At 45.1% G+C, this 22,103-nt stretch overlaps 1 protein-coding gene across 4 annotated transcripts in view; it reads left to right on the forward strand.

Annotated features, from left to right (window-relative positions):
* lhfpl2a (LHFPL tetraspan subfamily member 2a) overlaps positions 1–22,103 on the forward strand; it is a 76,050-nt gene that overhangs the window by 4,554 nt on the left and 49,393 nt on the right. The window contains exon 2 of one of the 4 annotated variants that reach the window (XM_052525573.1): positions 21,002–21,094. The exons of the other annotated variants lie outside the window; for them this stretch is intronic. The gene's annotated coding sequence lies outside the window, so the exon portion shown is untranslated. The remainder of the gene's footprint in view (positions 1–21,001; positions 21,095–22,103) is intronic. 4 annotated transcript variants of the gene reach the window in all.

Genomic DNA, 22,103 nt, shown 5'->3' on the forward strand with positions numbered 1-22,103 from the left:
AGTGCAGACTAGTAGTGCAGACTAGTAGTGCAGACTAGTAGTGCAGACTATGAGGGCAGACTAGTAGTGCAGACTAGTAGTGCAGACTATGAGGGCAGACTATGAGGGCAGACTAGTAGTGCAGACTATGAGGGCAGACTAGTAGTGCAGACTAGTAGTGCAGACTATGAGGGCAGACTATGAGGGCAGACTAGTAGTGCAGACTATGAGGGCAGACTATGAGGGCAGACTAGTAGTGCAGACTAGTAGGGCAGACTAGTAGTGCAGACTATGAGGGCAGACTATGAGGGCAGACTAGTAGTGCAGACTAGTAGTGCAGACTATGAGGGCAGACTAGTAGTGCAGACTAGTAGTGCAGACTATGAGGGCAGACTATGAGGGCAGACTAGTAGTGCAGACTATGAGGGCAGACTATGAGGGCAGACTAGTAGTGCAGACTAGTAGGGCAGACTATGAGGGCAGACTAGTAGTGCAGACTATGAGGGCAGACTAGTAGTGCAGACTATGAGGGCAGACTATGAGGGCAGACTAGTAGTGCAGACTATGAGGGCAGACTAGTAGTGCAGACTAGTAGTGCAGACTATTAGGGCAGACTATGAGGGCAGACTAGTAGTGCAGACTATGAGGGCAGACTATGAGGGCAGACTAGTAGTGCAGACTAGTAGGGCAGACTAGTAGTGCAGACTATGAGGGCAGACTATGAGGGCAGACTATGAGGGCAGACTAGTAGTGCAGACTATGAGGGCAGACTAGTAGTGCAGACTAGTAGTGCAGACTATGAGTGCAGACTATGAGGGCAGACTAGTAGTGCAGACTATGAGTGCAGACTATGAGGGCAGACTAGTAGTGCAGACTATGAGTGCAGACTATGAGGGCAGACTAGTAGTGCAGACTAGTAGTGCAGACTATGAGGGCAGACTAGTAGTGCAGACTATGAGTGCAGACTATGAGGGCAGACTAGTAGTGCAAACTAGTAGTGCAGACTATGAGTGCAGACTATGAGGGCAGACTAGTAGTGCAGACTATGAGTGCAGACTATGAGTGCAGACTAGTAGTGCAGACTAGTAGTGCAGACTATGAGTGCAGACTATGAGGGCAGACTAGTAGTGCAGACTAGTAGTGCAGACTATGAGTGCAGACTATGAGGGCAGACTAGTAGTGCAGACTATGAGTGCAGACTATGAGGGCAGACTAGTAGTGCAGACTATGAGTGCAGACTATGAGGGCAGACTAGTAGTGCAGACTATGAGTGCAGACTATGAGGGCAGACTAGTAGTGCAGACTAGTAGTGCAGACTATGAGTGCAGACTATGAGGGCAGACTAGTAGTGCAGACTATGAGGGCAGACTAGTAGTGCAGACTAGTAGTGCAGACTATGAGGGCAGACTATGAGGGCAGACTAGTAGTGCAGACTATGAGGGCAGACTATGAGGGCAGACTAGTAGTGCAGACTAGTAGGGCAGACTAGTAGTGCAGACTATGAGGGCAGACTATGAGGGCAGACTAGTAGTGCAGACTATGAGGGCAGACTAGTAGTGCAGACTAGTAGTGCAGACTATGAGTGCAGACTATGAGGGCAGACTAGTAGTGCAGACTATGAGTGCAGACTATGAGGGCAGACTAGTAGTGCAGACTATGAGTGCAGACTATGAGGGCAGACTAGTAGTGCAGACTAGTAGTGCAGACTATGAGGGCAGACTAGTAGTGCAGACTATGAGTGCAGACTATGAGGGCAGACTAGTAGTGCAGACTATGAGTGCAGACTATGAGGGCAGACTAGTAGTGCAGACTATGAGTGCAGACTATGAGTGCAGACTATGAGTGCAGACTATGAGGGCAGACTAGTAGTGCAGACTATGAGTGCAGACTAGTAGTGCAGACTATGAGTGCAGACTATGAGTGCAGACTATGAGGGCAGACTAGTAGTGCAGACTATGAGTGCAGACTAGTAGTGCAGACTATGAGTGCATACTATGAGTGCAGACTATGAGGGCAGACTAGTAGTGCAGACTATGAGTGCAGACTAGTAGTGCAGACTAGTAGTGCAGACTATGAGGGCAGACTATGAGTGCAGACTATGAGGGCAGACTAGTAGTGCAGACTAGTAGTGCAGACTATGAGTGCAGACTATGAGTGCAGACTAGTAGTGCAGACTATGAGGGCAGACTAGTAGTGCAGACTATGAGTGCAGACTATGAGGGCAGACTAGTAGTGCAGACTATGAGTGCAGACTATGAGGGCAGACTAGTAGTGCAGACTATGAGTGCAGACTATGAGGGCAGACTAGTAGTGCAGACTATGAGGGCAGACTAGTAGGGCAGACTAGTAGTGCAGACTATGAGGGCAGACTAGTAGTGCAGACTATGAGGGCAGACTAGTAGTGCAGACTATGAGTGCAGACTATGAGGGCAGACTAGTAGTGCAGACTATGAGGGCAGACTAGTAGTGCAGACTATGAGGGCAGACTAGTAGTGCAGACTATGAGTGCAGACTAGTAGGGCAGACTAGTAGGGCAGACTAGTAGTGCAGACTATGAGTGCAGACTAGTAGGGCAGACTAGTAGGGCAGACTAGTAGTGCAGACTATGAGTGCAGACTATGAGGGCAGACTAGTAGTGCAGACTATGAGGGCAGACTAGTAGTGCAGACTATGAGGGCAGACTAGTAGTGCAGACTATGAGTGCAGACTAGTAGGGCAGACTAGTAGGGCAGACTAGTAGTGCAGACTATGAGTGCAGACTAGTAGGGCAGACTATGAGGGCAGACTAGTAGTGCAGACTATGAGTGCAGACTAGTAGGGCAGACTAGTAGGGCAGACTAGTAGTGCAGACTATGAGGGCAGACTAGTAGTGCAGACTATGAGGGCAGACTAGTAGTGCAGACTATGAGGGCAGACTAGTAGTGCAGACTATGAGTGCAGACTATGAGGGCAGACTAGTAGTGCAGACTATGAGGGCAGACTAGTAGTGCAGACTATGAGGGCAGACTAGTAGTGCAGACTATGAGTGCAGACTAGTAGGGCAGACTAGTAGGGCAGACTAGTAGTGCAGACTATGAGTGCAGACTAGTAGGGCAGACTAGTAGGGCAGACTAGTAGTGCAGACTATGAGTGCAGACTATGAGGGCAGACTAGTAGTGCAGACTATGAGGGCAGACTATGAGGGCAGACTAGTAGTGCAGACTATGAGTGCAGACTAGTAGGGCAGACTAGTAGGGCAGACTAGTAGTGCAGACTATGAGTGCAGACTAGTAGGGCAGACTATGAGGGCAGACTAGTAGTGCAGACTATGAGTGCAGACTAGTAGGGCAGACTAGTAGGGCAGACTAGTAGTGTAGACTATGAGGGCAGACTAGTAGTGCAGACTATGAGGGCAGACTAGTAGTGCAGACTATGAGGGCAGAGAAGTTATTTCATGTTTTTTTGTTGTTCTTCTTCCTTTGCCTAAACAGAATGGTCAATTATCAAAGAGTGGAAAAAATCTTACCAGCCTCTGCTCTTTTTTCCCCGGCCTGCTTGGTGCTGTGTGGGTGCAGTTGTCGATTCTTTTAACGTCACATAAAACCTCTTCGCTTTTGACTGGCAACCAGTTCATACAAACCACATAGTGTGCTCCATACAGACCACATAGTCTGCTCTCCAAACTTCAGCTTTTATGCTCTTTGATGATATCGTCTGTGTGTGTGTCATTAGACCAGGCCCCTGACCTCACTTTATAGTTTTCGTCAATATGTTCTCCTTTGGCATGGCGACGCTTAAAGCAACTTTCAATTAGAGGGTTTGGTGCAGTGGTACACATACACACACCTTCTCAAAGCCCACAGTGGTCGGGCCTTTTCCAAATATAAACATTTGCTGTGATGAATATGTTAACATCAATATTTGGAGCGGGCTCTTAGCCGAAATTTGATCCCGTCTCTATCAGTGTGTGCATGAAACCCGAGGCCGGACCACAGGCTTGGTGTGACAGGCCTGTAAAATTGGGTTATTAAATGGAGTCTGTGGGGTCAGGGGTCAGGCAGTAGGGTGGAGGCAAGGTCCAACATCTGGTGTACTGTTTGGCACCACAGGACCCCACTACCCACTACTAGAGGAGATAGTCCTGATAACAAGGCTGTTGGGTTTGTATCAGATTGCCTGAAGGGGAATTAAAAAGGAACCATTAATACTCCATACTCCATTTGTTTTACTCCTATTTTACCACACCAGGGCTTCAAGTTTAAAGCTGGTGTTCTATAAGAGATGCCGTTACTCAAGCTGTAGAGAAGTTCTGGTCTTCAGTACTGGTCAGCCCCTTCAACCACTGTTTGCATTATACTGCTTCAAACTAAAGTGTTCCAGATGCAGGAGGGGGACAGTAACAAACATGATCATTTTCACATTCACTGACTCACTGCTACATCTGTTTTTGACATCGTCATTGTCCCCCCCACCCCCTCTATATTCTTAGATTTTTGTGTGCGAGTTGGTCGGCTAGAAGTCTTTCAACAACAAACCCCAGGAAGTGCTCTAATCAATCCAACACGTGAAGTTAATCGTTTTCAGCGTGTCTTGTTTCCCGAAGATCCGCTAATTGGCAATACAACCTCCATACTGCCTCTGAGGAGGGCTGCTTTGGAACACAGGCAGGCAGACCTACTGACTGACTCTAACTGGGTCACATTACGTTAGGACGTTTTCCGTCCCAGCCTCCCAAAAGGAGCAGTTGTGATTGAATTAAAAGCGTCTGTCTATCCGATGGCTTCATAGACCCACAGAGAGTTGGGAGGGTTGGGAGATGAGGTGGCCTACCTCATACAAGTGTCTCTGGAAAAGTCTCTCTCACTGTTATTCAGCAGCAGAGCAGAGTGGAAAAGGAGAGCAGTAGAATGGGAAGACTATTGTCCTCTCTCCTTATTTGTGTGTGTATGTGCATGCGTCTGTGTGTTTGTGTGTGTGTATGCGTGTGTACAGTGTGAAAGTGCCATAGTGGTCTTATGGCAGGCCAGTGCTATGTGAAAGGTCAAAGGAGTGGAAGCAGCTCAAGTGATGAAATGTTCTATGATGGCCGAGAGAAGATGAAGAGTTTCTCTATAGATTTCACAACCATCCTGCTCAGAGCCATGTTCACTTGATCATAGTAATGAAAATAACTGTGTAGATGAGTGAATGCCACATTCTTTCTCTGTCTCAGCCTCTCTCTCAATTCAATTCCATTCAAAGGGATGTATTGACATGGGAAACATGTGTTTACATTGCCAAAACAAGTGAAATAGACAATAAACAAAAGCTAAATAAACAATACAAATTAACAGTAGACATTACACTCACAGAAGTTCCAAAGAATAGAGACATTTCAAATGTCATCATGTCTATATACAGTGTTGTAAAGATGTGCAAATAGTTAAAGTAAAAAAGGGGAAATAAATAAACATAAATATGGGTTGAATTTACAATGTGTAAGTGTTTGTTTTTCACAGGTTGCCCTTTTCTTGGGGCAGCAGGTCACAAATCTTGCTGCTGGGATGGCACACATGTATTTCCCTTCTCTCTCTCTCAATTCAATTCAATTCAATTCAAGGGCTTTATTGGCATGGGAAACATGTGTTAACATTGCCAAAGCAAGTGAGGTAGACAACATACAAAGTGAATATATAAAGTGAAAAACAACAAAAATTAACAGTAAACATTACACATACAACAGTTTCAAAACAGTAAAGACATTACAAATGTCATATTATATATATATATATATATATACACATATATATATATATATATATATATATATATATATATATATATATATACACACAATGTACAAATAATTAAAGGACACAAGATAAAATAAATAAGCATAAATATGGGTTGTATTTACAATGGTGTTTGTTCTTCACTGGTTGCCCTTTTCTCGTGGCAACAGGTCACAAATCTTGCTGCTGTGATGGCACACTGTGGAATTTCGCCCAGTAGGTATGGGAGTTTTTCAAAATTGGATATGTTTTCGAATTCTTTGTGGATCTGTGTGATCTGGGGGAAATATGTCTCTCTAATATGGTCATACATTGGGCAGGAGGTTAGGAAGTGCAGCTCAGTTTCCACCTCATTTTGTGGGCAGTGAGCACATAGCCTGTCTTCTCTTGAGAGCCATGTCTGCCTACGGCGGCCTTTCTCAATAGCAAGGCTATGCTCACTGAGTCTGTACATAGTCAAAGCTTTCCTTAATTTTGGGTCAGTCACAGTGGTCAGGTATTCTGCCGCTGTGTACTCTCTGTGTAGGGCCAAATAGCATTCTAGTTTGCTCTGTTTTTTTGTTAATTCTTTCCAATGTGTTAAGTAATTATCTTTTTGTTTTCTCATGATTTGGTTGGGTCTAATTGTGCTGTTGTCCTGGGGCTCTGTAGGGTTTCTCTCTCTCTCTCTCTCTCTGTCTCTCTCTCTCTCTCTGTCTCTCTCTCTCTCTCTCTCTCTCTCTCTCTCTCTCTCTCTCTCTCTCTCTCTCTCTCTGTCTCTTCTCTAGGGCAGTCATGCACACTGATAAGATTAGGCAGCGTCTGTGTTAATCACTCGCTTCTCCTCTCTTACTCTCTCTCCCTGAGTGTACTTTACTTTTCACTCTTTTGTCTGACAAAGTTTTCCTCCTCTCCCGCTGTCCTTTGGGTTCCGTGGCTCCCAGAGATGAGGCTCTGCTGGGGGTACAACACTCCCGACCCCTTCCTGGCCCCTGCTGGCCCCCAGCCTGGTGCCTTTACTGCGAAACCAGCAGGGTGGTGCTCACACAATAGACAGACAGTAGCCTTTCTCAGCTGACCTATCATAGAATTTAGTTTCAGATTAGTTGTTTGTATTTCCACTTGGTGTGGCAAAAACTGTGCGGCTATGTTATTTCTGCATGTAACATGCTCAGTGTATACAACTGGGAGTCCTGTGGTCCACTTAAACTGTTTTCCTTATTGCCAATATGACTGTGACACTTAATAACAAGGCAAATTCTTTCCTTTTTGGATTCTGAGTTCCTTGTAGAATGATCCTTAGGTTGCCATGGTAGCAGATTTTCTGTCTGGGGTTTATGGGTATTGATTGGCTGGAACTCAAGTCGGGAACTCATACAGCCTCACAGCTGTATGCTAATGAGGAGAGAGATTACAGCCAATCAGCGACACCTGGCCCTCTGTGCCTGGCGGTAAAGAGATTATCATATAGTGTGTGTCTGATTATGAAAAATATTCTTTGTGTCGGGTTTTATACTAGTGTTGAAGATGACAGGCTACATGATTGTAGTTGTTAGTCAGACTTTGGGGTATGAATGCTTTGTGTTGTCATTCGTTACTGGTTTATATCTGAAAGATAGAACTGCTTCACTGTTGATACAGAAATCAACTCCACCCTGCTGTCGAAGTCAAGAAGTCTAATCAAGCTCTGACAACTCGTGCAGGGCCTCGGTGAAAAACCTCCTGCAGGGCCCAGGCCACATCACTCAGAATGACTGAACTGTCCCCCTCTTTTTAGGACCTGGCCTTCACCTGCAGCTAGGGCCTAGTGTCGATGTCATAGCGCTACAATCACAAACCAACTGCCATAACGGTCTCTCTCTCTCTCTCTCTCTGTGTCTCTCTCTCTCTCTCGGTCTCTCTCTCTCGTCTCTCTCTCTCTCTCTCTCTCGGTCTCTCTCCCTCGGTCTCTCTCCCTCAGTCTCTCTCTCTCTCTGTCTCTCTCTCTCTCAAGACAGGCTGTCTTCTTCCAGTCTAGTGTTAGATGACTCATTCAAACTGAATAGTATTTCAGTGTGAGAGCTGTATGAGTGATGTCCAACTGTAAAACAGGGTCTACTAGCTATGCTCCCGTCACATTGAGGAGAGTTAAGGAGATTCTCCAGACACATCACTGTCATCATAGGCGGCGCATCCAATAGCTAAGCCTCCCCTAAAGTAAATTAAGTTGAACTTGCTAAAATTACAATTACTCCTGTCTATAAAAATGTTTATACAATCCATAAAATCACTACACCAGAGAGCATGATTTATCCACAGAGGATCATTAGCTTATTTTAATAAATCGTTTATCGTAGGCCAGCGATTGTAGGCCAGCACATAACCTACAACCCGGGAAGCACACAGTCGGGAAACGCACAGATTGTTGATTTGTGACTGTCAGTATAAAGTGTCTAACCTGTCTTTAGTTATGGCTATGAAAATGTGCAACTACCAATAGGCTATTGAGCGAACAGTTGCCTATCTTTTTGGCTCTATAGCAGAGAGCATTGGCTATATCCCTGTTGAGTTTACATATTCACTGTCTATCATTGGGTGAGTCCATGCTCCTGGAAAGTTTTTTTTTAGGACAATCATTTCCTCCTCCAGCTAGATATGTCTCCTCTTTTCATAGGCCTTGATTTGATGGTTCCAGTCGAGATATGGTTGTGTTTAATTCATCTCTGTTTGTCAGTGTCAGCAGATTAGCTTACTCTGTCATTTTTGTGGTATTGAAGATTCTGCTTTTGGCTCCAGTCGTGGAGAGTAAAGTGGGTTGAATTGCATGAAATGTCTTTATTAAAGGACACATTTTTCTCAGCATTTTCTAGCTGGGGCTGATATGTGCAAAAAAAAGAGAAGAAAAGCAGAATGGTCTTTTTTACGAACAGTGAGTCAGTAATATTATTAGCATAACTTATGACTATCCAGATCTATGGTCTCTGTGTATAGGCCAGAGTAATGGTGTGTACCATGTCTCTCTCTGTGTATAGGCCAGGGTAATGGTGTGTAGCAGGTCTCTGTGTATAGGCCAGGGTAATGCTGTGTAGCAGGTCTCTGTGTATAGGCCAGGGTAATGGCGTGTATCATCTCTTTCTGTATATAGGCCAGAGTAATGGTGTGTACCATGTCTCTCTCTGTGTATAGGCCAGGGTAATGGTGTGTAGCAGGTCTCTCTGTATATAGGCCAGGGTAATGGTGTGGAGCAGGTCTCTCTGTATATAAGGCCAGGGTAATGGTGTGTATCATCTCTCTCTGTGTATAGGCCAGGGTAATGGTGTGTAGCAGGTCTCTCTGTATATAGGCCAGGGTAATGGTGTGGAGCAGGTCTCTGTATATAGGCCAGGGTAATGGTGTGTAGCAGATCTCTCTGTATATAGGCCAGAGTAATGGTGTGTAGCAGATCTCTCTGTATATAGGCCAGAGTAATGGTGTGTAGCAGATCTCTCTGTGTATAGGCCAGGGTAATGGTATGTACCAGGCTCTCTCTGTGTATAGGCCAGGGTAATGGTATGTACCAGGCTCTCTCTGTGTATAGGCCAGGGTAATGGTATGTACCAGGCTCTCTCTGTGTATAGGCCAGGGTAATGATGTGTATCATCTCTCTCTGTGTATAGGCCAGGGTAATGGTATGTACCAGGCTCTCTCTGTGTATAGGCCAGGGTAATGGTATGTACCAGGCTCTCTCTGTGTATAGGCCAGGGTAATGATCTGTATCATCTCTCTCTCTGTGTATAGGCCAGGGTACATACACCAGGCTCTCTCTGTGTATAGGCCAGGGTAATGGTATGTACCAGGCTCTCTTTGTGTATAGGCCAGGGTAATGGTGTGTAGCAGGTCTCTCTGTGTGTAGGCCAGGGTAATGGTGTGTACCAAGGCTCTCTGTGTATAGGCCAGGGTAATGGTGTGTACCAGGTCTCTCTGTGTATAGGCCAAGGTAAAGGTGTGTACCAGGCTCTCTCTGTGTATAGCCCAGGGTAATGGTGTGTAGCATGCTCTCTCTGTGTATAGGCCATAGTAATGGTGTGTACCAGGCTCTCTCTGTGTAATGTATGTAATGTATGGGGTTATCTTAATGGTGTGTACCAGGCTCTCTCTGTGTAATGTATGTAATGTATGGGGTTATCTTAATGGTGTGTACCAGGCTCTCTCTGTGTAATGTATGTAATGTATGGGGTTATCTTAATGGTGTGTACCAGGCCCTCTCTGTGTAATGTATGTAATGTATGGGGTTATCTTAATGGTGTGTACCAGGCCCTCTCTGTGTAATGTATGTAATGTATGGGGTTATCTTAATGGTGTGTACCAGGCCCTCTCTGTGTAATGTATGTAATGTATGGGGTTATCTTAATGGTGTGTACCAGGCTCTCTCTGTGTAATGTATGTAATGTATGGGGTTATCTTAATGGTGTGTACCAGGCCCTCTCTATGTAATGTATGGGGTTATCTTAATGGTGTGTACCAGGCCCTCTCTATGTAATGTATGGGGTTATCTTAATGGTGTGTACCAGGCCCTCTCTGTGTAATGTATGTAATGTATGGGGTTATCTTAATGGTGTGTACCAGGCTCTCTCTGTGTAATGTATGTAATGTATGGGGTTATCTTAATGGTGTGTACCAGGCCCTCTCTATGTAATGTATGGGGTTATCTTAATGGTGTGTACCAGGCCCTCTCTGTGTAATGTATGGGGTTATCTTAATGGTGTGTACCAGGCCCTCTCTGTGTAATGTATGCAATGTATGGGGTTATCTTAATGGTGTGTACCAGGCCCTCTCTGTGTAATGTATGTAATGTATGGGGTTATCTTAATGGTGTGTACCAGGCTCTCTCTGTGTAATGTATGGGGTTATCTTAATGGTGTGTACCAGGCCCTCTCTATGTAATGTATGGGGTTATCTTAATGGTGTGTACCAGGCCCTCTCTATGTAATGTATGGGGTTATCTTAATGGTGTGTACCAGGCCCTCTCTGTGTAATGTATGCAATGTATGGGGTTATCTTAATGGTGTGTACCAGGCCCTCTCTGTGTAATGTATGTAATGTATGGGGTTATCTTAATGGTGTGTACCAGGCCCTCTCTATGTAATGTATGGGGTTATCTTAATGGTGTGTACCAGGCCCTCTCTGTGTAATGTATGTAATGTATGGGGTTATCTTAATGGTGTGTACCAGGCCCTCTCTGTGTAATGTATGTAATGTATGGGGTTATCTTAATGGTGTGTACCAGGCCCTCTCTGTGTAATGTATGTAATGTATGGGGTTATCTTAATGGTGTGTACCAGGCCCTCTCTATGTAATGTATGGGGTTATCTTAATGGTGTGTACCAGGCCCTCTCTATGTAATGTATGGGGTTATCTTAATGGTGTGTACCAGGCCCTCTCTGTGTAATGTATGCAATGTATGGGGTTATCTTAATGGTGTGTACCAGGCCCTCTCTGTGTAATGTATGTAATGTATGGGGTTATCTTAATGGTGTGTACCAGGCCCTCTCTGTGTAATGTATGTAATGTATGGGGTTATCTTAATGGTGTGTACCAGGCCCTCTCTATGTAATGTATGGGGTTATCTTAATGGTGTGTACCAGGCCCTCTCTGTGTAATGTATGCAATGTATGGGGTTATCTTAATGGTGTGTACCAGGCCCTCTCTGTGTAATGTATGTAATGTATGGGGTTATCTTAATGGTGTGTACCAGGCTCTCTCTGTGTAATGTATGTAATGTATGGGGTTATCTTAATGGTGTGTACCAGGCCCTCTCTGTGTAATGTATGCAATGTATGGGGTTATCTTAATGGTGTGTACCAGGCCCTCTCTATGTAATGTATGGGGTTATCTTAATGGTGTGTACCAGGCCCTCTCTGTGTAATGTATGCAATGTATGGGGTTATCTTAATGGTGTGTACCAGGCCCTCTCTGTGTAATGTATGTAATGTATGGGGTTATCTTAATGGTGTGTACCAGGCTCTCTCTGTGTAATGTATGTAATGTATGGGGTTATCTTAATGGTGTGTACCAGGCCCTCTCTGTGTAATGTATGCAATGTATGGGGTTATCTTAATGGTGTGTACCAGGCCCTCTCTATGTAATGTATGGGGTTATCTTAATGGTGTGTACCAGGCTTTGTCTGTGTAATGTATGTAATGTATGGGGTTATCTTAATGGTGTGTACCAGGCTCTCTCTGTGTAATGTATGTAATGTATGGGGTTATCTTAATGGTGTGTACCAGGCCCTCTCTGTGTAATGTATGCAATGTATGGGGTTATCTTAATGGTGTGTACCAGGCCCTCTCTATGTAATGTATGGGGTTATCTTAATGGTGTGTACCAGGCCCTCTCTGTGTAATGTATGCAATGTATGGGGTTATCTTAATGGTGTGTACCAGGCCCTCTCTGTGTAATGTATGCAATGTATGGGGTTATCTTAATGGTGTGTACCAGGCCCTCTCTATGTAATGTATGGGGTTATCTTAATGGTGTGTACCAGGCTTTGTCTGTGTAATGTATGTAATGTATGGGGTTATCTTAATGGTGTGTACCAGGCCCTCTCTGTGTAATGTATGTAATGTATGGGGTTATCTTAATGGTGTGTACCAGGCCCTCTCTGTGTAATGTATGTAATGTATGGGGTTATCTTAATGGTGTGTGCAGCGGTGAATGGATTTGTAGTTGAGAGAAAGAGTCTCCAGGGTTGGCTGCTGCTCCTGCTGCTGCAGGTGACTGGAGAGCACTCACACTGGACCGGACAGGGGCGAGATATAGCGTTGTAACCAGAGGACTAGAGACACACACATACACACATACACTTACATGCACTCACACATGACCATGCCTAATATGATTCACAAAAATTTGAAGCTTGTTTTTATTGTCTCTAATTCTTCATGTCAGACTGCCCAAGGACAAACTCTCTGTGTAATGTATGCAATGTATGGGGTTATCTTAATGGTGTGTACCAGGCCCTCTCTGTGTAATGTATGTAATGTATGGGGTTATCTTAATGGTGTGTACCAGGCCCTCTCTGTGTAATGTATGTAATGTATGGGGTTATCTTAATGGTGTGTACCAGGCCCTCTCTATGTAATGTATGGGGTTATCTTAATGGTGTGTACCAGGCCCTCTCTATGTAATGTATGGGGTTATCTTAATGGTGTGTACCAGGCCCTCTCTGTGTAATGTATGCAATGTATGGGGTTATCTTAATGGTGTGTACCAGGCCCTCTCTGTGTAATGTATGTAATGTATGGGGTTATCTTAATGGTGTGTACCAGGCTCTCTCTGTGTAATGTATGTAATGTATGGGGTTATCTTAATGGTGTGTACCAGGCCCTCTCTGTGTAATGTATGCAATGTATGGGGTTATCTTAATGGTGTGTACCAGGCCCTCTCTATGTAATGTATGGGGTTATCTTAATGGTGTGTACCAGGCCCTCTCTGTGTAATGTATGCAATGTATGGGGTTATCTTAATGGTGTGTACCAGGCCCTCTCTGTGTAATGTATGTAATGTATGGGGTTATCTTAATGGTGTGTACCAGGCTCTCTCTGTGTAATGTATGTAATGTATGGGGTTATCTTAATGGTGTGTACCAGGCCCTCTCTGTGTAATGTATGCAATGTATGGGGTTATCTTAATGGTGTGTACCAGGCCCTCTCTATGTAATGTATGGGGTTATCTTAATGGTGTGTACCAGGCTTTGTCTGTGTAATGTATGTAATGTATGGGGTTATCTTAATGGTGTGTACCAGGCTCTCTCTGTGTAATGTATGTAATGTATGGGGTTATCTTAATGGTGTGTACCAGGCCCTCTCTGTGTAATGTATGCAATGTATGGGGTTATCTTAATGGTGTGTACCAGGCCCTCTCTATGTAATGTATGGGGTTATCTTAATGGTGTGTACCAGGCCCTCTCTGTGTAATGTATGCAATGTATGGGGTTATCTTAATGGTGTGTACCAGGCCCTCTCTGTGTAATGTATGTAATGTATGGGGTTATCTTAATGGTGTGTACCAGGCTCTCTTTGTGTAATGTATGTAATGTATGGGGTTATCTTAATGGTGTGTACCAGGCCCTCTCTGTGTAATGTATGTAATGTATGGGGTTATCTTAATGGTGTGTGCAGCGGTGAATGGATTTGTAGTTGAGAGAAAGAGTCTCCAGGGTTGGCTGCTGCTCCTGCTGCTGCAGGTGACTGGAGAGCACTCACACTGGACCGGACAGGGGCGAGATATAGCGTTGTAACCAGAGGACTAGAGACACACACATACACACATACACTTACATGCACTCACACATGACCATGCCTAATATGATTCACAAAAATTTGAAGCTTGTTTTTATTTTCTCTAATTCTTCATGTCAGACTGCCCAAGGACAAACTGGGAGATTTTAAGAGACAGACGATGCTGCACAGACAGAGACAGATGCAGTCTGATTGTTAGCAATGGCCATAAGCCTAGTTAAACCCACATAAAACACCACTGTGTCCCAAGGCCCCTAGAACTCATATCCCTCTCAGTCTCATGAATACAGGACTAATTTAACTTAGCTGGAATTTGCCAAAGCGGTTATCTCACCACCACACTGCCTCTCCTTTCCTAATCGGCAGATGTATCCTGTTTGATGAAATCTCAGGTGTTGTACGGGCAGCCGGACACTGACACACTTTCAGGAAATAAACAAACACTGAAAGAACTGACACAGTTTCAGCTTCACCTCCAGCTCACCTCCCTCTTCCTTTGTCTTTAAACCTGGTCTACTTATGTCAGTGAGGCTTCTTGGGAGGCTACATTAGTTCAGTGGGCCTGCCTGTTGGCTGGCTCAAGGATATACTACATGTCCAAAAGTATGTGGACATGTTTGTCAAACATTTCATTCCACAATCAATCATGTGCATTAATATGGAGTGAGTACCCCTTTTGCTGCTATAACAACCTCGAAGGCTTTCCACTAGATGTTGGAACATTGGTGCGGGGACTTGCTTCCATTCAGCCACAACAGCATTAGTGAGGTTGGGCACTAATATTAGTCCTGGCTCGCAGTCGGCGTTCCAGTTCATCTCAAAGGTGTCCGTTGGAGTCTGGGCTCTGTGCAGGCCAGTCAGTTTCTTTCACACTGATCTCGACAAACAATTTCTATATCTACTTTGCTTTGTGCACGGGGGCATTGTCATGCTGAAACAGGAAGGGGTCTTCCGCAAACTGTTGCCACAAAGTTGGAAGCACAGAATCGTCTAGAATGTCATTGTATGCTGTAGCGTTAAGATTTCCCTTCACTGGAACTAAGGGGCCTAGCCCAAACCATGAAAAACAGCCCCAGACCATTATTCCTCCTCCACCAAACTTTACAGTTGGCACTATGTATTCGGGCAGGTAGCTTTCTCCGGCATCCGCCAAACCCAGATTTGTCCATCGAACTGCCACATGGGGAAGCGTGATTCATCACTCCAAAGAACGCGTTTCCTCTGCTCCAGAGTCCAATGGCCGTGAGCTGTACACCACTCCAGCCCACGCTTGGCGATGCGCATGGTGATCTTAGACTTGCGTGCGGCTGCTCGGCAAATGGAAACCCATTTCATGAAGCTCCCAATGAACAGTTCTTGTTGGAACCGAGGACATACTATTTTTATGAGCTATGCGCTTCAGCACTCGGCGGTCCCGTTCTGTGAGCTTGTGTGGCCTACCACTTTGCGGCTGAGCCATTGTTGCTCCTAGACATTTCCACTTCACAATAATAGAACTTACAGTTTACCAGGGCAGCTCTAGCAGGGAAGAAATTTGGCAAACTGCCTTGTTGGAAAGGTGACATCCTATGACAGTACCACGTTGCATGTCACTGAGCTCCTCAGTACGGGCCGTTCCACTTCCAATGTTTGTCTATGGAGATTACATGGCTGTGTGCCAGATTTTATACACCTCTCAGCAACGGGTGTGGCTGAAATAGCCAAATCAACTAATTTGAAGGGGTGTCCACATACTTTTGGTGATGTAGTGTATCTGCAACTTCAGACTGTGTGTGTGCATGCTGCTATCTGCAGCCATCAGACGTGCTTACATATTTCCTCAGGTAAATGAGTGCTGCTGTTCCCTGTCTGAGTAAGGAGGACTATCTCTGTCTTGTTATCTCTCTGTCTGGTTCTCATCGCCTCTTCTCTTACTAAGGGCTTTTACACAGGCTTCTTCACAATGCTTGCTGCATGCATATGGTTGCCTCTTCCTCAAGGAGGCTGGTCTTGAGATGGGGTGTTTGTTTGTGTAGGGTTACCTTTAGAGACAGAAGACTCATGTGCTTGTATGCTGCAGTTATCCAGGCTGATTGCAGAAGATAAGGGATGTGTGTTTGCTGTCATTAGAGAAAGTGAAAGAAGATTGAGGGAGGATAGAGAAAGAATAGAGAGAAGCATGAGAAGGAGAGAGGAAGAATAAAGAGAGAGAGAAAGCAGCGAGTGAAAGTAGAGAGGGAAAGGAAGAAGGTAGAGGGGCTTAAAAATGCAGAGAGGTAGTGAAAGAGGGGTTAGAGGGAGGGAGGGAGATGCTTTGTTTCACAATGATCCTGCACAGCCCAGGGGCGGCAGTGAAGGTCAGACATCTGTGATCCATCTCCCAGAGTTCCCAGTCTGGAACCCTACACTCTGGCGCGCTCACCCTCCTCCCTCCACTCTCTCTCGTCTTTTCTCTCTCAGCCTCCACCCTCCACCTGCCCTCACCTTTTCTCTCTCAGCCTCCACCCTCCACCAGCCCTCGCCTTTTCTCTCTCAGCCTCTACCCTCCACCTGCCCTCACCTTTTCTCTCTCAGCCTCCACCCTCCACCTGCCCTCACCTTTTCTCTCTCAGCCTCCACCCTCCACCTGCCCTCGCCTTTTCTCTCTCAGCCTCCACCCTCCACCTGCCCTCACCTTTTCTCTCTCAGCCTCCACCCTCCACCTGCCCTCACCTTTTCTCTCTCAGCCTCCTCCCTCCGCCTGCCCTCACCTTTACTCTCTCAGCCTCCTCCCTCCGCCTGCTCTCGCCTTTTCTCTCTCAGCCTCCACCCTCCGCCTGCCCTCGCCTTTTCTCTCTCAGCCTCCACCCTCCAACTGCCCCCATTTTCTCTCTCAGCCTCCACCCTCCAACTGCCCTCGCCTTTTCTCTCTCAGCCTCCACCCTCCAACTGCCCTCGCCTTTTCTCTCTCAGCCTCCACCCTCCACCTGCCCTCACCTTTTCTCTCTCAGCCTCCACCCTCCACCTGCCCTCGCCTTTTCTCTCTCACCCTCCTCCCTCCACTCTCTCTCGTCTTTTCTCTCTCACCCTCCTCCCTCCACTCTCTCTCGTCTTTTCTCTGTCAGCCTCCACCTGCCCTCGCCTTCTCTCTCCTAGCCTCCTCCCCTCCCCCCACCCTCGCCTTTCTCTCTCACCCTCCTCCCTCCTCCCTCCACTCTCTCTCGTCTTTTCTCTCTCAGCCTCCACCCTCCACCTGCCCTCGCCTTTTCTCTCTCAGCCTCCTCCCCTCCCCCACCCTCGCCTTTTCTCTCTCACCCTCCTCCCTCCACTCTCTCGTATTTTCTCTCTCAGCCTCCACCCTCCACCTGCCCTCGCCTTTTCTCTCTCAGCCTCCACCCTCCACCTGCCCTCGCCTTTTCTCTCTCAGCCTCCTCCCCTCCCCCACCCTCGCCTTTTCTCTGTCTCTTCTCTCCACCCGCCCTTGCCTTTTCTCTATCCCCCGTCCTCCCTCACCCTCCACCCACCCTCACCTTTTTCTCTTTCCCTCTCGCTCACTCTCCCTTTCTGTCTCCTTCTCGTCTGGCTCTGTCTCTCTATCTCCCTCAGCCCTCCTTTTATCTCTCCCTCTTCCTCTCTTCCAGCCCTCTCCATCTCTCTGCTTTCTGCTTTCTGACATCATCCCTCTAGTCTCTAGGGGTTTGTAAAGAAAGGGTTTTAGTGGCAGGCAGTTAGCTGTCGTCCCTCTCTGTAAACACTATGTGATCCTCTGCTCTGTAGGCAGACATTACAGGCTCCATTATAGCCTTGTTATTGTAAAGTCATCAGATTCCTGGAGGAAAATGGCCTGTGTTACTGAAGGGGGAGGCTAGGAGTGGCTTCTATACTGCTGAGAAGTATTGAATACCTCAGTACAATAGAAACTGATCACAGTCAATACTCAGGAAGAACATAAATAGGATTGGTCTGAACCAGGAAGGAAGAGAGGAAGGAGGACATGTTTCTGGTCCAAAAGTGGATGTCTTCTCCTGGCCGAGTTCCAGTCCAGGAGTATTAACCTCCCATCCCTTGTTACCAGACTGTTATTAGCCGTGTGTATGTGTGTCTGTGTCTGTGTGTGACCTACATATCTCCTCAGTCTCCATGCTAAGTCTGTCAGAGAACACAGTAGTCTCTCTCTGACTCCCAGGCATCATAGATCTATCTTAAGTCTGTCTGAAAACAGACATCATGAAGTTATTATGAATCACCCCATTCCCACATTCACAGCACTCTTTAAATCAGCAGGCCAAATGTCTTCACCTGTGTGTGTGTGTGTGTGTGTGTGTGTGTGTGTGTGTGTGTGTGTGTGTGTGTGTGTGTGTGTGTGTGTGTGTGTGTGTGTGTGTGTGTGTGTGTGTGTGTGTGTGTGTGTGTGTGTGTGTGTGTGTGTGTGTGTGTGTGTGTGTGTGTCTTTGCGTACCTCTGCTGTTGTATTTTGCTCTGTTCTCCTGTCTTGGCTGCATGCAGTCAGGAAACTCAGCTCATTCAGTTGGAACAATTAAGTCAACACAGCAGCACACTGACCAGAAGCCCCCAGTCATTGAGGTCATAATGATCTTCTCTTGCACTGGCCAGTAGAGTAGTGTACTTCTGGAAGATGCTGTGTCTTTGTTACAGATGGGTTTCTGTTCAGGTATTTTACATCAGGCAGTACAGATGTAGGATCTTAATTTGATCACTATTTTGTTGCTGAGAATTTCCCACAAAACAGGAAATTCAAACTTGTAGTGTATTCAAGGTTTAAAAAGGTTTTTAAAGTTTGTAAATTCTGCTATAAAATGTCAGACTTGATTTGCCGTAACTAAATCTGTCTCAACCGGTATCCGTATCAGTCAGGAGAGGCCTTGATGTTAGGGAGTCATACCACTACATAATTGCTCTTCTCATACCCAGAGAACACTTCTTTCTATTCTAAGAAATTATGATATCCAACATCTTAAGAAAATATAATGATATAAAACATCTTAAGAGAATAAAGTGATATAAAACATCTTTATACAATATAATGATATAAAACATCTTAAGATATAAGGCAGTGTTATAGGACAGTTATTTTTTTAATTAAACATACTAAAACATGCTCGAGTCAATTAGTCAGTTTCCAACAAACCCCTACAAAAAATGTCCATTAATGATAATCCACATAATAATTCACATTTCCTGTTGTTGCAGGATTATTTTCCTCCTGTAGCAAGCTGGTTCCAAATGAACATCCTACATTTGTAGCTGGCCGAGCAGATAGACAGAGTGACAGGTCCTCATTGTTAGGTTGATGCTTTCCAGCCATCTGTGCTGCTCCACAGCCTCTACTCTACTCAGCTATTAAAGTAATCACTGCAAGTTGACGTCATCTGTCTCTGTGTGAGTTCGTTGGTGGTCTGCGGGCAATACACACACACACACGGACAGACACACAATATACACACGCACACATACTGCACATGCCAGCCAGCTACACACACAAGTACTGTGCACGAATGCACGCATATATACAACTTACACACATACAACGTACACACACCTCAATAAAGACAGAGAGGAAATGAGAGAGAGTGTGTGTGTAATCATTGAGTTGTGCGCATTGCCTAAGGGTGGTTTTGCACACCTTGTATTTTAACATTACAGCTGGTGTCCTGTCTAAATGGCCAAAGTTACAAAGCAGTGAAGTGAAGGCGTGAGTGTCATCAAGAGAACTAGGTTTATTTTGCAGAGGCAACTAAGTGCTCTTGGATGTGATGATGACATTATAAAGGGACAGAGTTCTATCTCCCTCTCACAACCGGTTTGTTCCCCTGTTTTTGCTGCTCGGTTGAGACTGTGACTTAGTGACAGTATAGGCGGCAGGTAGACTAGTGGTTAGAGAGGTGAGCCAGCAACTGTAGTGTTGCCAGTTCGAATCCTGGGTCCGACTGGAAAATTCTGTTGGCAAAGGTCGCTGGTATCAAATCCTAGATGTCATTGCCTGCTGTTGTGTCCTTGAGCAAGGCACTTTACCCCCCACAACAGCTCCCCGGGTGCCCAGTGTGGCAGCCCCCTGCACCTCTCCCTTAATGTATGTGTGTCTTTCAGAGGGGTTTGGTTAAAAGCGGAAATCAAATTTCGGTTGGACCCTGTGTGCAATTGACCAGTAATATTAAGTATATGTTTTCCTGTAGAGCAGTCCTAATATAAAGCACACATCCTGAGGTAGGAGCAAAGAGTGATATAGCCTCAGTCTCTCTCGCTGAGGCAGCTGGATAGCTCTGATACGAAAACGGAAACTGCAGCTGCACCACAAACCCAAAGGTTTTTCCTTTTCCTCTGATTGTCTCTTTGAAGAGCTCCTGGAAAGCCTTTAAAAGTCCTGGTCTTCATGCTGGTCTCCAAACAAAATGTGTGTTAAATGTAAAAAAGCTGACCTGCAGAGTGGAAACAAAACATAACAGAACTGACCAGGGATAGCTTGGTTATTATTCTGTAGAAATATAACTGGTTGTGTTTGTCGTCTCTGCATTTTTCTTATATACAGTGTATACCTGTCTGTGCTTGTGTGTGGAAGTGTGGCTTATGCTAACTTACTGTGACTGTCCCATCAATGTCTGTAGGTGCTTCTCATAGAGTGGAGTCAGAATAATCTAATCAAACTTTATTTAAAGAGCTTTTCACAAATATCGCAAATAGCAACACATTTTTCACAACCCCTAAAGTTTTCATGTGTTAAAGGGATACTTCGGAATTTTGGCAATGAGGCCATTTGTCTACTTCCCCAGAGTTAGATGAACTCGTGGATACCATGACTGGAACATGTGAAATTTCATGTGCCTAAATAACAATAACTTGTATGCCATCTGTAAATATGAATAAAATTACGAGCCTTGTTGGTTTAACCACGGAAAAAGACAAGAACCTTCCCACTAGCCATGATAATGGATGGGCTGGATATGCCGAGAGATGAGTTTGGATTGGGCTGCCAAGTAGCACACTTCTGTCTGTAACATGAGCTGGTCAGTATATGTAGATAATCCTTTCTAATCTTTTTTTTAATATATCACATAGTAGAACTGCAAAAGTGTTGCTCTCCACTTTCTGGAGAACCGAAGGCAACCATGGAATCCGTGACAGAGAGTGAGAATCGTTCATCCATGTATACAGGTAAGAGAGTCTAGCTAGCTACATTTTCAGATACTATACGTTTCAAATTTTGTCAAAGTAATTTTCATTGCAAGTTAAAGCGTACTGTTAGCTAGCTAGCTAATGTTAGCTGGCTGGCTCACTAGATAACATTACGTGTATGATCTGTGTTGTAATATTATTCATATCTCAGAGCCGTTTGCATTGCTAGTTATAGCCTAATGTTAGCTAGCTAGCTAACATTGAACCTGGCTGGTTTGCTACCTGCAGGTTCATGCAGGGTAGTAACGTTATGAGTTGGGATTATGGTTCATTGTTTAGCTAGCTACATGTCTAAATAAAAGACTCCAATATGCAAGTAACCATTTCACTGTACCGTTTACACCTTGTGTATCCTGTGCATGTGACAAATCAACTCAGATTTAATTTGATAGAGTGTGTGTTTACCAGAGACGGTAATGTGAAGAACAACATGACCTGCACCAAAGTCAAATCGGGATATAATGTTTGGCCAACGAGACAGTGTCTAAGTTCGAAAATTCTCCGGTAGAATGCCCTGCTTTTATTTCATCACACTCAGAACCGTAAGCTATTTTCTGTAAGTGGCTCGCCATTAACTTGTAAATAAGGATCTTGTTGTGAGTTTATTTTCCTGTAATAATGAATAAAAATGGGTTACAGTTAAGACCTTGTCAGCTATATGATATGGTCATTATTTGAACTGGCTAGCCAGATAACTTAACATTTTTCAAAAAGTGTTTGATTTCGGGCGACAATAGAATGGTCATGATGTCACTGCGACAACTGTCGATAGACGTAGTGTAAACCAGCCTTTAGTCTTGACATTTTTGGTGGTTTAGTATATTGCCTCACGTGTGAATCCTTAAAGAGATGGGTGGGGCTAAGGATTAAAAGGGTGTGAACGATGCTGAATGGGTGTAGACAAAGAAGAGCTCTCCAGTAGGTGTAGAATTACATTCCAATTGTTCCTCAACTGTAGTGTATGATATACCTTTTTCTACCTCTGAGT

This window comes from Oncorhynchus keta, chromosome 9 (assembly GCF_023373465.1).
Source record: "Oncorhynchus keta strain PuntledgeMale-10-30-2019 chromosome 9, Oket_V2, whole genome shotgun sequence".
In the NCBI taxonomy this organism is placed as follows: domain Eukaryota; kingdom Metazoa; phylum Chordata; class Actinopteri; order Salmoniformes; family Salmonidae; genus Oncorhynchus; species Oncorhynchus keta.